The sequence below is a fragment of the Mesocricetus auratus genome, unplaced genomic scaffold (assembly GCF_017639785.1).
Source record: "Mesocricetus auratus isolate SY011 unplaced genomic scaffold, BCM_Maur_2.0 Super-Scaffold_100691, whole genome shotgun sequence".
Taxonomy (NCBI): Eukaryota; Metazoa; Chordata; class Mammalia; order Rodentia; family Cricetidae; genus Mesocricetus; species Mesocricetus auratus.
Window position 1 is genome coordinate 25,985,088 of NW_024429267.1, and position 14,265 is coordinate 25,999,352.

A 14,265-nucleotide genomic window follows, 5' to 3' on the forward strand; every position below is an offset into this window, starting at 1 on the left:
CATTGCAAACCCATACTTGTCTCACCAACGCCATTCCTTTCGGCCTTTATTGATCCATCCTCTGATAGCACACCGCCATGAGAAGACATCCTTGTCTGTCGTCCAGATTGGATTTCATGAGACTGTAATTTCTTTGTTGCTTTCTCACTAAATCTGCAAGCATGTCTGTGTCTGCACCATCCTGACCCGCGTTATCTATTTCAGTGACTCTCCTATCCATCTTCCAACATGTGACTTGGAGCTTCACCATTCCTTACTGACCTTAAGCCTTACTGGTGATTGTCGTGTCTCACTCTAGCTGTCAGTGGGAGTTAAAACATGCTGTGGGATCACGTGTCTGAAATGCCACTTTCAAAATACCCACCTTGTTCTGTAGCCACTTGTTGTTGAGTGTACGCTTTCCCTCATCCTTATTCCTCTTTTGTTAGATCTTCCAGTTTGACTTCCACCCATACCAGGCTACTAAAACAATTCTCGGTGGTACCACTAATTCGATCAGAGTGTAGCTAGATTGAAGTAAAAAGGCTTCTACTACACAACTTTAGTTGACATCAAAATCTTGTTTGTTCTTTTGTTCTTGTTCCAAATTTCCTTTTGAGCTCTAGGGTTCTATATGCGATTACCCAGTTCTCTCTCTCTCTCTCTCTCTCTCTCTCTCTCTCTCTCTCTCTCTCTCTCTCTCTCTCTCTCTCTCAGTGGAAGCTTTGCTTTTTGCATGTGTGTATGCCTGTTCACGCCTGCGTGGGAAAACTCATGTGCAGGTGCATTTGGAGGCCAGAGGTTGATTGTCGAATGCCTTCCTCAACTACTCTATTTTTATTTTTAAATTTAAATTAGAAACAAGGTTGCTTCACATGTCAATCCCAGGTCCCTCTCCCTTTCCCTATTCTCCTCCCACTCCCTCCCACCAACCCCCCCAATACCCTCTCATTTCCCCAGGGAGGGTGAGGCCCTCCATGGGGGTGTCCATAGTCTGTCATTTCATCCAGGGCAGAGCCTAGACCCTCCCCCAAGAGTCCAGGGTGAGAGTGTATCTCTCATTGTGGGATGGGCAACTAAAGTCCATTTGTATGCCAGGGATAAATATTGATCTACTACCCAAGGCCCAATAGATTGCCTAGGCCTCCTCACTGACACCCACATTCAGGGGGTCTTGATCAGTCCCATGCTGGATTCCCAGGTATCAATCTGGGATTCAAGAGTTAACCCTTGTCAGGCCAGCTGTTTCCGGGGGTTAAACCAGCCCAGTCTTAACCCCTTTGCTCATCAGTCCTCCCTCTCTGTCACTGGGTTCCTTGAGTTCAGCCCAGTGTTTAGCTGTGGGAGTCTGCCTCTGCTTCCATCAGCCATTGGATGAAGGTTATGTTCTCCAAACTCTCTGGCCGTGGGATTGTAGGCTGTCACTCCCCAAATCTATGTCTAAAATCCATATATGAGTGAGTACATACATGTTTGTCTTTTTGTGACTGGGTTACCCCACTCAGAATGGTTTCTTCTACTGCCATCCATTTGCCTGCAAATTCCAGGATTCCATTTTTTTCTCCTGCTGAATAGGAATAGTACTCTGTTGTGTAAATGTACATTTTCTCTATCCACTCCTCAGACTAAACTACTCTTTACCTTACACATCAAGGCAGGGTCTCTCACTGGAATCCAGAGCTTACTGATTTGACTAGTCTAGCTATCCAGCTTGCTCTGAGGATTCCTGTCTCTGTCTTCTTAAGTGTCAGGTTGCCACTCCCACCTAACCTTAACATGCTGCTGGGGATCTGAACTCTGGTCCTCACGCTTGCACCACAAGAACTTTCCCTACTGAGCCATCCCCTCAGCCCCAGGCTTCATTCTCTTTCTATACCTCTTTCTGTACTTATGTCTCTTTCTACCTATACTTCCCATTGCACTATGTTGTACAGCATGTAATTACTTGACAGAAATCTTGCAGTTTTCTCTTCCCTATACATAATTGCTAATATCAGTACCACCTGCAAACACGTCTCCCTTCTATTTGCTTTTGTAAATCTTAACTGCTGATGTCTTGACCCGCAACATTACTTACTGAACTACTTTCCTAGCCTCCTACTTTGTCAGCTGTCCTCTAGATCATTGTTTATTGCAGTGTGATGTTTTACTCTTTTGGCTCTTTAGTCTTTTGGACTCTTTTGGGGGGCCCACCACCCAGCTCCCCACAAAACAATCACATACGGAGTATTATTATTACCCATGCCCAGCCTTGGCTTGCTTCTTGCCAGTTTTTCTTAAATTATCCAGACTACCTTTTGCCTCTGGGCCTTTTCCATTGCTTACTTCAGTATACTTTCACTCTTTCTCCATGGCTGGCTGGGTGACTGGCACCTCATGTCCTCTTCTTGCTCTCTCTCATCCCCTAATCCTCAGATCCTCTTCTCCCACACTTTTACTCATATTTATTCTCTCTATCCAGCTGATATGCCTATTTCTCTCTCCTGCCTTGCTATTGGCTGTTCAGCTCTTTATTAGACCATTAGGTGTTTTAGATAGACACAGTAACACAGCTTTGCAGAGTTAAACAAATGCAACATAAACGAAAATAACACACCTTAACATAATATTCCCCAACAGTCTATATAATTTAAGAGGTCATTATTTGACAACATAAATTAGGTTAGTTCTTTATTCAGAATCCTTCAGTGATTTCTTATTGAACTTACACTAAACTTCTATGAACTTCTATAAGGTCCTGTATGATGCATTTGGTGTGACCTACCCATGTAGCCTCATCTCACCTGCTCTCACTAAAGCTGACACAATTATCTGAAGCTCAGTTGTTGCATTTAGTCCCTTTGTTAGATTAATATTCTACTAATAGTCTTGTAGAGGTAATAATTACAGCTTTGATGTGGAGGATGTACAATGAATGCCACTGTGTCTACAGAAAGAATGCCACTGTTTTTAACCGAGGTCTGACCCTAAAACATTTTTTATAAGACTCAAATGTTTGTCACACTGAATTATATGGTATACCAATCAGTAAGATTTTGATATATTGTTTAATTGTTAGACTTTATTATTTTTTAGCTATGCTTTGAGAGCTTTGTGCAAGACATGGCTGCATACATTTTTATGCTACTCTATTTTCCCGACTACATTTTAAAGTAAGTAGTACTAACTACACCTTAGAGAAGTTAATATTTAAATAACAAATTTCTGAAGTACACATAACTAAAAAGAAGCATATACAAGATTCCAGCTCTGACATACTTCCTAAAAGATGCCTGATTTTAAATACTGAATAATTCCAAATCTCATGGTTAACAGACATCTAGTTAAAATGTCTATGAAATGGAAAAGTAAGAAGGCAATACCAGTACCATTTAGGATAGAGCAAATATTCCTACATTTGTAGTTATTCATAGGTGTTACATATTGCATATGTGCTTTTTGCGTGAGTGATTCCGTGACTGCTGTGAACTTTGATACACATTGTGTTTGTTTAGCTCCAAGCTGAGGCTCTCAGGGATGAGAACTATGCCTCACACATAGGCCTCATTTCATTTTCTAACAGCAACTGTACAGCGTGGGAATGTGGTCAGCATGCAGAGCATAGCTGCAGCAGCGACCTGAAGCGTCAGAGGGATGCAGACCAAGGGCATCCCGGAATTGAATTTAGTTGTACAATAGTTAAATTTAGTTATACAATAGTTAAGTTGAACAAAATCCTGTTTCTTTACCTCTTCTTCAGATGTGGGTTCCCTCTACTTGGGTAGGTAATAGGAAAGACACTGAAAGCTTTGTGTTATCCTGGTCACAAGAAAATTAAGTTTAAAGGCCATATAGTGCTGTTTTTATTTGCTTGTTGTTACTGTTTACTTTTCTCCATTTGTCCATATCCTGATTGCTTTTGTTTTAATTAAAATTTTCTTAATTCTTTTACATATGAAGTCTACTGTTCAAAGTTTAGCTGATGCTATAATTTTCCTTAAGAAAAATAAAAATAATTATCCATAATAGAATTTTGAGAAATTGTGTAGTCATATTTGTAATGATTTAAATGTTTTTGAAACACAGGCAGATGCTCTTTCCCTAGGGCATGCAGGGCTGCCAGTTTACAATTACATTGTGACAACATGGATGATGATTCGGGTATGAAACTTTAAAAAATAATTCTCCAATAATCCTGTAAATGGCCACTGGAGGTATCAGTAACCATAACAATTTGACTACATTTTAAAATAGGATAACTAGCATGGCTTTATGTTCACTATATAAATGGGAAATTACAAAGTTTATAAATTGGACTTCATCAAGCTAAAAAGGTGTCATTTTATGAAATCCTTATAAGAGGATGAAAAGAAAGGCTAAAGACTAAGAGAAAGTATTTGAATATTAAAATATATAGAAAACCCTCCAGGATCAATGGTAAAAACAAAATATGAAAATATAGCAAAAGCAGGAACAGGCATTTCATGTAAGAGGAAATGAGATTGGCTAATAAGTACAATTTCTAGTTTGATTTCTGTGATAAACACCATGACCTAAAGCAAGCTGGGGAAACAAAGGGTTTGTATAGTTTACAATCCATGTCACTGGAGGAAGTTAAGGCAGGAGATCAAGCATGAGCCTGGGAGCAGGAACCAAAGCAGATGCCTTGGAGCAATGTTGTGTATTGGCTTGCGTCCTCTGGCTTGCTCAGCTACCTTTCCGATGCACAGACTTCAAGCATATCATATTCACAGTCTTGCTGGCCTCATATTTTTCTCTCATCACTGCTGCTGGGATCAGCCTTTGACCAACTTCACACGTAGTAACTCCACAGCATGACTGCCTTGAGCTCTCACATGGACCTTCTTTTCTGTTCCCTGGGGCTCCTCTCATCCCATACAGCTCTTAGAAATGCATAGGTCTAAGCCTCTGTGGGCCGACGCTTGGTCATTGTGGTTGGGGCTAATGCATGAATGCTTACCCATTCAACCTGGGGGTTGGCAGTACTGATGAAAAGTCATAAGACTTCTCAGGATATCCAGTGTGATTCACAACCAGTTGTTCCTAGCACCTCCTTAAGAACACACTTTTGTATTGGCTTGTCTCCCTCCAATGCCCTGTGCTACCTGACAACTCATTCCCAAGTGATTACTATTATTCATGTCTATGTCTTATGTTCTACTTGAGGAATCCTGGGAAAATAAATAGTATTATTAATATATTCAGCCAAGAGACAGCTTTTTATGATGGTATTTGGGAACTGGGTAGCTCACCATTCACAGGGCAATGAAGAATCTACTGTGTTGGATAATGGGATGATAACAACCAGCAGTATGCAGTTATGAAGATTCTCACTTGAGATTAGTAGAGCAGAGAAACATGGGTAGAAAGATGGACTGACTCATACACTCATTGTTTTACTTGAATTGGTATGGTGCTGATGGTAACCATAAGAGTTATATCATGGCTAGATTAGGTGCCTTTAAATGAAAATGACCAGCCTGTGTGAGTTAAAATCAACGTAAGGAACATTATAAAAACCAAGGCCTTAGCTGACATTTTGGGCTGTAATTTTCTGCAGCTGCAATACAGTGTGTCTAATTATAAGAGGGACACAATTGCAAAGTATACTGAAGATATGATCTCATTTGATTTCCTAAGTCACACCCTGGATGGACAATGGTAGACCCTTGCTTATGCAACACTTGGAAATACTGAACTTGCAGATTTCCCTGAATTACTCAGGGTTACCCATTCTTCTCACTAAGGACACCATCCTCTGCCTGCCTGGAGACCTTGAACAGACCTATGGTGTCATGGGGGAAAGCTCACAAGGTGATGTTTGTCATTCTCCAGGTCTGTCATGCCACCATTCATTGCCTTTGACCAGGAACTACATCCAGGTCTCAAAATACCAGGTAAAGGAAATTCTTCCCCCAGGAGGAAATGGTTTCTTGGGATTTCAGATACTAGATTACATACCAGAGGAACATGTGCAGGAATGATTGTTAAAAGTGTTGGCCAGTAGGAGAAATATGATAGTCTGGGAGAAATATGATAGGGTGGGTAAAGAATTATTTATTGACATTCATAGTCTCATGACTTAGATTTCAATATCCTATCAAAGACACTTAGAAATAGACATAATATTCTGCCAGAAGGTTTCTTGAGACCTATGTGGCAATGACCAATAGAAAAACAAGAGAGAAAGAGATGCTGAAATTACTTTAATCCAGTATTAAGGGTGACCTGAGAAGGCGCAGAGAGACAATGAACAGAGGCATGACAGACTTGGAATAGAACAATAATTAAGTGGCTTTGTTGTGGGATTTCTAGGACATCTCACCTGTGTTCCCTGGGTGAACCCAAGGGGAGTTCTTTGCAGTGAGGAGAATGTCAACATTTAAGTGTTTTTGTGATATCTGTCTTCCATAGGTCAAAGTTTTGATGGAAAATGATCCTATGGAACTAGTCTCCTTAGTACCAATTGAGTTTTAGGATTCCTGAATGTCAATTTAGGCAAATTGCACTGGTTCTAACTATAAAACAGGCAAAAGTCTGTCAGAGAAATCAGGCTCCTTTGACCTTCAGAAACCTGTAGTGATGACTTCAGATCATGTTATTCTGAAGGATGAGCTAGATAGTGATCATTACGGGAGTGTTTGTGTGTGTGTGTGTGTGTGTGTGTGTGTGTGTGTGTGTGTGTGTGAGAGAGAGAGAGAGAGAGAGAGAGAGAGAGAGAGGAAGAGACAGAGTCAGAGACAGGGAGACAGAGACAGGGAGACAGAGACACAGAGACACACAGACTAACATTAACTATCACAATGGAAAATCCAGGCTGGTGCATCGTTTATAGATCTGTATAATTTTACAGACCCAGACCACATCAGTTTAAGGGAAGATGAGTGGTTATGAGTGAGGACTAGTATCAGAAGATCTCTCTTTCTTTCCATAAGGAGACTGCACTATGACCATTTGCCAAGCTGACATCGCACTGAGGATAAGGTGTTAAATCTTTTCAGAACTCTTTGATAAGGAGTCTGAACAGACACTGAAGATAAGGACAAGAAAAGGCATCATGGCTTTTGATGTGAGTGAGACCATACGGATGTTATGTAAAATTAAAGTTCAAGCCCAAGTTCAGTTATGTCTTACAAAGGCCATAAATGGGCCTTTGGTCCCCCCTGTGACCTTAAGTGAATAATTTGGATGTATACAATTTACAAGTGCACTGTTTAACTGGAAAATCCCTTTAGATCCTATATCCGTAAAACCATTGTCTCAGGAAAGGATGAATGCAGGTCCCCAAAATGCCCCATCACCATGCAAATGAAGTGGTTTCATGGCAGGTAATGACTGTGAATGGGCAGTTGCAGCAACCATAACCTGATTAGAAGGATTGTTTGGGTCACCTATCAGGCAATGGAAGACCAGCTGGCCAAAGGTGAGAGGTATTAATAGGTAATGAAAGAAAGAGATGATGGTACTAGCAATACCTTAGAACCATCAAGAGCAGCAGAGCTGATGGCTAATATCACAAAACCTTTTGCAGAGAACGTGGCTGACCAACCCCTTGCAGGAGTCTCTATGATAGATTGGACTTAATGAACAGAAAAGGTGGATCAGAAAAGTGCAAAGGGTTTACTATCAGATGCCACTCTGTCCATCACAAGTCTCCCCATCTGCATGCAACAATCATTTTCACAATTGGTCACACAAACTTTGACCAGCTGCCCTTAAGTGTAATTGGAAAATGCTTCACCTCTGGCCAGGGTGGAGGCTTTGCTCCCTGAAAGTTTTGATATTCACTATAGAATGTCCATTGAACTAATATACACATGCAACTGATGAACAGTTAAGCATTAGTCAAAGTCCCAGGGCCACTTTCACCCATGGTGGGTGGCAGTCTATGAAGAAATGATACTCTCCGCGGCCCCAGGAATTTCATTAAGCCTTTACAGAAGACATGCAATAATGGCATAGTTTTGCCACAGCAAGTATCATTTGACAATGCATTCTTATCTCAGCATTTTCTTCTTCCTGATTTAACTCCTGTCTTTTCATTAATCTTAGGATTATAGTCTCTGGGATTATAGTCCCAGATAAATTGAATAAGGGGGAGCTTTTGGGAGGGGGAGAAACCCAGGCTTTAGTAGTAATCTTACTAAGTTGAGATAATACATAAGGTCAAATAATTCAATTCTTAATATGTAGTCATACTTTATTATTGTTATTTATACACACATAGCAATAGGCAGTGATTATTCTACATATCTTTATTTTAATTTATACATTATAACTTGTAGTCATAATGGGTTATAAGCTACTATATTATTAAAATGTCCATTCTGTTACCTATAGATACATACCTTGAGAAGGGGATATCCCTAATTATTCAGTGACATGGAAGTAATATTGGGCAGTTTCAAACTACTTTAAAGTATGGAAGAAACCCTCCTACTTGAAGCCTGTAGGTAACAGAAAAAAAGTCTTTATTTACAAATGGTTCTACTCCATTGAGTGTTATGATAAAAGCTTCGCCCCAGTTTCTGGCATCCATATACCCAAAGAGTCTGGGATGTTATGGTGAAGGTTCCACCCAAGGCCCCTCCCCCATCTCCTTCCAGACCCTACTGAGTCTCAGAGAGATGGACAAATGATGGCCCCTCCCCCAGAGATACCCAAGACCACTCCCACAGGGCATTTAAACTGTCCCCCAGAGAACAGACTTGTGATTTTTCCAGTTTACCTTTCCCATCTCCTCTCTGGGCGGCTGGAAGGCCACCGGGGAGCTTTGTATCCATGAGAAGCTACTACAATCCAATCCAAATCAGACCAAATCAAACCGAGTTAGAAAAAGCCCATGTTTAATGTATACAACGCTCTTGGGTGGCCTTCCAGCCCCCTTCCCCCCCCCAGAGGAGAGGAATGAGAGACCAGGAAAACCACCAGTCTTTGGGTATGTATGGATGCCAGGGGCTAGGGTGAAGCTTCCACCTTAACACTGAGGTGAATGGGATTTGAGGAACTTTTGTTGGTAGTGTTTATGCTACTTTCCCATTTTTACCATCAGAGGTCATGAAAGGACAATGCAGAGTAGAAAGTTGGAGTTTTTGTGAGAAATAAACTGAAGCTAAAACTGTAGTTTTTAAAAGAAAACATCACAACACAATGCCATTTACAAACAAAGAATGTTTTTTGAGGAACGGGGTTATCTTTTTTGCTATGAGAACATCAGCTGTTTTGGACAATGTGTAGTCACTTTTATTTTTAAGAACAACATTTAAAATAAAACTATCAGTAACTACTGGAAACATAAACATTTGGATTGGAAACAACTTTATAACTCAATTTCAGTTGGTATTGTAATTATATAACGGGCAAAAATATTCTTGAAAATAAGAAGCAAGCAAGTAAAGTTAATGCTTAGTGTAGGCATTTCAGATGGATCTGGATGGGACAGGTATTCTGGCACTCGAGAGTCACAGAATACTGAATGTTTCACAGCTCAGATGGAAAGGTATCCTGGAGCTCGGAGCCAAGGACCACCACAGGCTGCAGTAAGCATAGCAGTTTGTAGCCCTGCCTCAGGGAAAGGCTTCCCCAGTGTATCGGCTCTGCTCCAGCAGGAGAGCGTCTTCCAGCTGGTGATGTTTGCCCAGTGTAGCAGTTTTGCTCAGGCAGAAGGTTTCCTGGGCGAAGTTGCTACAGTTCAGCTCCGATATCCCGGAGTGGAGAGTGGAGAGCGGAGTGTAACACCTCTACTCTGCCAAGGAAAAGTGTTACAGCCCTGGCCGGGTGTTGGTGGCACACGCCTTTAATCCCAGCACTCGGGAGGCAGAGGCAGGAGGATCTCTGTGAGTTCAAGGCCAGCCTGGTCTACAGATCGAGTTCCAGAACAGCCTCCAAAACAATACAGAGAAACCCTGTCTCAAAAAACTAAAAAAAAAAGTGTTACAGCCCTGCTTGCTCTGCTCTGCCCAGGGTCATCTCTGCTCAGCGGCAAAAGAAGATCTTCACCCAAAGCTCATCCAAGGGGTTTATTGGGAAGGAAGAATACAGGAGAGTGGCTGCCCTCTGGCAGAGTGGTAGAGGACAGCTGGGTAGCGTGAAAAGACACAAGCTGAACAGATAGGGTTTGTATAGGGCTTCCAGGGTGGAGATTGGTCAGATTTTAATGCTGAGCTCAGATTAGCTAGAGCTCCTGCTCAGGGATTGGCTAGTTTTCTGCACAGGTTAGGGACAAATTTGACTCTAGTTTTTAGGGCCAAAGTGTGTTTCTTTCTCTGGTCCTTTTTAGCCTTTTGGCTTCAATTTTAGGGCCTGGGTGTATTTCTTTCACTTACTCTGATTCCAGGGCCAAAGTGTGTTTCTTTGGCACTGGTTTCAGGGTCATGGTACATTTCTTTGGTTCTGGTTGCAGGGTTCTGATTGTGTTTCTTTGGCTCTGCTCAGGGTGTGTTTCTTTGACTGGACTTTTTCCCCTACACTTAGGAGTATTTTATAATACATTTCTTAGTGTACTTCATGAGGAGTGGTAAAACATGTCTCAAACTTTTCATTGGATAAACTGATGTTTTAAAATGTATTATCTTATTTACAATAAATTATAAAGACCCTTTTTATTAATTTATTTTTATTTTGTGTGCATTGATGTTTTGCTTGCATGTATGTCTGTGTGAGGGTATTGGGTCCCCTAGAACTGGAGTTACAGACAGTTGTGAGCTGCCATGTGGGTGCTAGGAATTGAACCCAGGACAGTCTGTACTCTTAACCACTGAACCATCTCACCAGCTCCCACAATTCTTTATTGATAAGTATTTTGGTTAAGGTATTGGCAACATATACCTCATGAGATCTGGGTATGAATCAAATATTTATGATAAGGTTTTGTGAAGTAATGATGTCCTCTCTAATTGTAACAGATGCAAGAGTTTGAAGTTGTAGCAAAAAGGGTGTTAAGGTGCCTTGTGAAGGATTTTTTACCTGGGATGGCATGCCTAAATGAGAAAGTGGTAGATATGTTGAGTTGAATAACATTGTCAAGAGAAAAAAAAAGTTACAAGCAACATATATTGGTTTAAGACTTTTTCTTTTGCTTTATATAAATAATTAGAACTATGAAAGCCCAAGCAAATTAAAATAATTTGCACTAATATTTTTTTAAATCATAAGGTCATTCATTGGTGCTGCTTTTTGTTATACAATAATTTAAAGCATTATGTGATGATTATTAGAATAGTCTGTTGTGTCTCCAAAGATAATGTATTCAAAGATACTGTGGTCCATGGAATAAGCCGCAAACAGCTTACTATGTGATTCCAGTCTTCTGAGGTACATGTAGTAGACACAGAACTGTTAAGAGAAGCTTTTCCTTTGAGAAAAGCTTTCCCGCCAGCCTGGTTCTAGAGCCGCATCAGTTCCAAATAAACACACAGGAGGCTATATTAGTTATGAAGCTGTTGGCCTTGCTTGTTTCTTACTGGCTAGCTCTGACTTAAGTAATTACCCCATAATTGTTAATCTAAGTATTTCTCTTACCGGAGAATAGTTCCGGGCTTCCTACCCCATAGCGTCACATCTCAAACTCTTGTGTTTCTCCTACCCAGAGTCCTTCTGGACTCCTAGTCCCTCCTATCTAGATTCCCTATAGGCCAGACAGTGCTTTATTGACAAATGCACAGGGCTTCCCCAACACAGAACAGAGTTGTGGGAACACCAGACCTTGAGCAGAGACCCACTTCCCCTTCTGCCTGGGAGTAGGCAGCTGTAAGACAATGTTTAGTAAAAACATGTTTACTAAAAACGATACAATAAGTTCCTGGCCACTTTCCCTTCTGCCTGGGAGTAGGCAGCTGTAAGACAATGTTTAGTAAAAACATGTTTACTAAAAATGATACAATAAGTTCCTGGGAAAGGCCTTCCCACGGAAACCGCCCTGACCTCGACCTTGTCCAGAGACTAACCGCACCTTCAAAAACCCACACACATCCACCTCTGGTGTCAGAGCAGAACCAGCCAGGGTAGAGGAGAGAGCAGAAGCTTCTCTGGTGGGAGCTTTTCTTAGGAGGTTTTCTTGAACCTTTTTGGAGCCTGTTTAAAGTTCTCTTTATATCATTGAACGAGTCTCTGTGTTTTCAATACCCGACACCCTCCGCACGTTCTCGGACACAGGCCGCGCAGCAGACGTGACAATTGGAGGTCCCACTGAGATCGTGAAAGCGAGGTAAGTGGACGGGGTTAAGAAACTATGGGGAATAGTTCCGGGAAGCTAGAATCATTGCAGTATCAACTAAAAAAGTTACTTAAAGAACATGGGACTGCAGTCAAGTCTAAAACCCTAGAAGGCTTTCTAAAATCGATCGAACGAGCCAGTCCATGGTTCATTACTGGGGGAAGCTTAAATATTCCAGATTGGGAGGAGGTTCGCCGTGATCTTCATAGACTTTTACGAAAAGAGGGATCTGAGTCCTTGCCCCCTACGACATTCTCCTTATGGAGATTAGTGAGGGGAGCACTTTTGACAGATAAGGTTCGTCACCGCCAGGTAGTTCAGGACACAAAAGAGGCTTTTTTAGAGTTACAAGAGACTGAGACTCAAGCCTCCTTGAGTTCAGGGGCAGAGAGTGATGATGAAGAGACCGTGATTGAAACTAGAGGCTCCATTGTTAGTGAGGATGAGGAGGAGTCTCTTAGTAACAACAAAAAAACGGGTAGACATCTCCGGGCGCGACCCAAAAAGAAGGACTCCGGTCAGAATCGGTTATATCCTTCTCTATCAGACCTAGAAAATGGAAGTAGCTCAGACTCAGACTCGTCACAGTCTGAAAAGGAACGGTTACTTGCTGAGATCGCGGCCCTTAAAAAAGAACTAAAAAAGATTCTAATTAAGGAAAGACAGGACAGGGAGAGAAACCCTTCCCCATACTCTGAAAAAAGGGACTCCTCCTATGAGATAACCCAGTCCTTCTTGGAACTGGAGGGAAGACCCAGAGGAGGGGTCCAATGCTGCCCGGTGGTGGCCCCGGTAATGGAAGTTCCAGACCCGAACAATTCTCGACAGGTCATTCGGCGCCATGACCCTTTAAGTTTCAAAGATATAAAACAACTGAAAGAGGCAACTTTAAATTATGGAGCACAGGCTCCCTTTACACTTTCCCTAATGGAATCTTTTGCGTCTCTTAATTTGACACCTGGCGATTGGCAGCAGCTTTGCAGAGCAGCTCTGTCGGGGGGAGATTATTTGATTTGGAGAGGTGAGTTTCAGGAAAGATGCAGCCAGACAGCCCAAAGGAATGCACAGGCCGGACAGCCCCAGAGAAATGTGGAGATGCTTACCGGAAGTGGTCAATACGCCACCATTCAGCAGCAAATGCAATATGACATCGCAGTCTATGCCCAAGTGGCAGCAGCGGCCCAAGGGGCTTGGAAAGCATTGCCTTCCAAGGAAGGAGGAGATCATCTGTCCAAAGTCCTTCAAGGACCTTCCGAACCTTTTCAAGACTTCGTAGACCATCTCAGTCAGGTAGCAGAAAGAATATTTGGGGGCATTGGGCCTGCGATGCCAGTCATAAAGCAGATGGCATTTGAAAATGCAAATAAATATTGTAAGGAAGCCCTTCGCCCCTATCGCAATAAAAGTCTAAATGACTATATCCGGATCTGTAGGGACATTGATGGGAACTTCATCCAGGGCCAAGTGTTAGCTGCTGCTATTCGGCCCCAAGTGGGGAAAGAAAGACCTACTCTGGGAAGGAGAAAAACATGTTTTAGCTGCGGTAGGGAGGGACACTTCCGTAGAGAGTGCCCTCAAAATAGTACTACGGGTCTCAAGAGACCTGGTTTATGCCCCGTTGTCGAAGGGGATATCATTGGGCCAATAACTGCAACTCTAAAACTGACAGGGAGGGAAATTTCCTTTCTGCTAATAATAATCAGGGAAACGGGAGGAGGGCCCCGCCCCAGGGCCCCAAAACCAATGTGTACGGGGCAATGACCCCTGCTCTGGGCAGTGGCAGGACTCATTTTCTCCCCCAGAGCAACCCCTTCATATCTCAGACCTCCTTAGAGCCACCTCGGGGAGTGCAGGACTGGACCTCGCTCCCTCCGCCCGGGCAATCCTAACACCAGAAATGGGGATCCAGGCCCTCCCTACTGGGGTGCATGGGCCATTGCCCCCAGGCACGGTCGGACTACTCTTGGGACGGTCCAGTACTATTCTTCGAGGCCAGGCTGGACTGACAGCCTCAAACAATACAGAGAAACCCTGACTCAAAAAAAATTTTTTTGGTAACAGTAAAGAGGTAC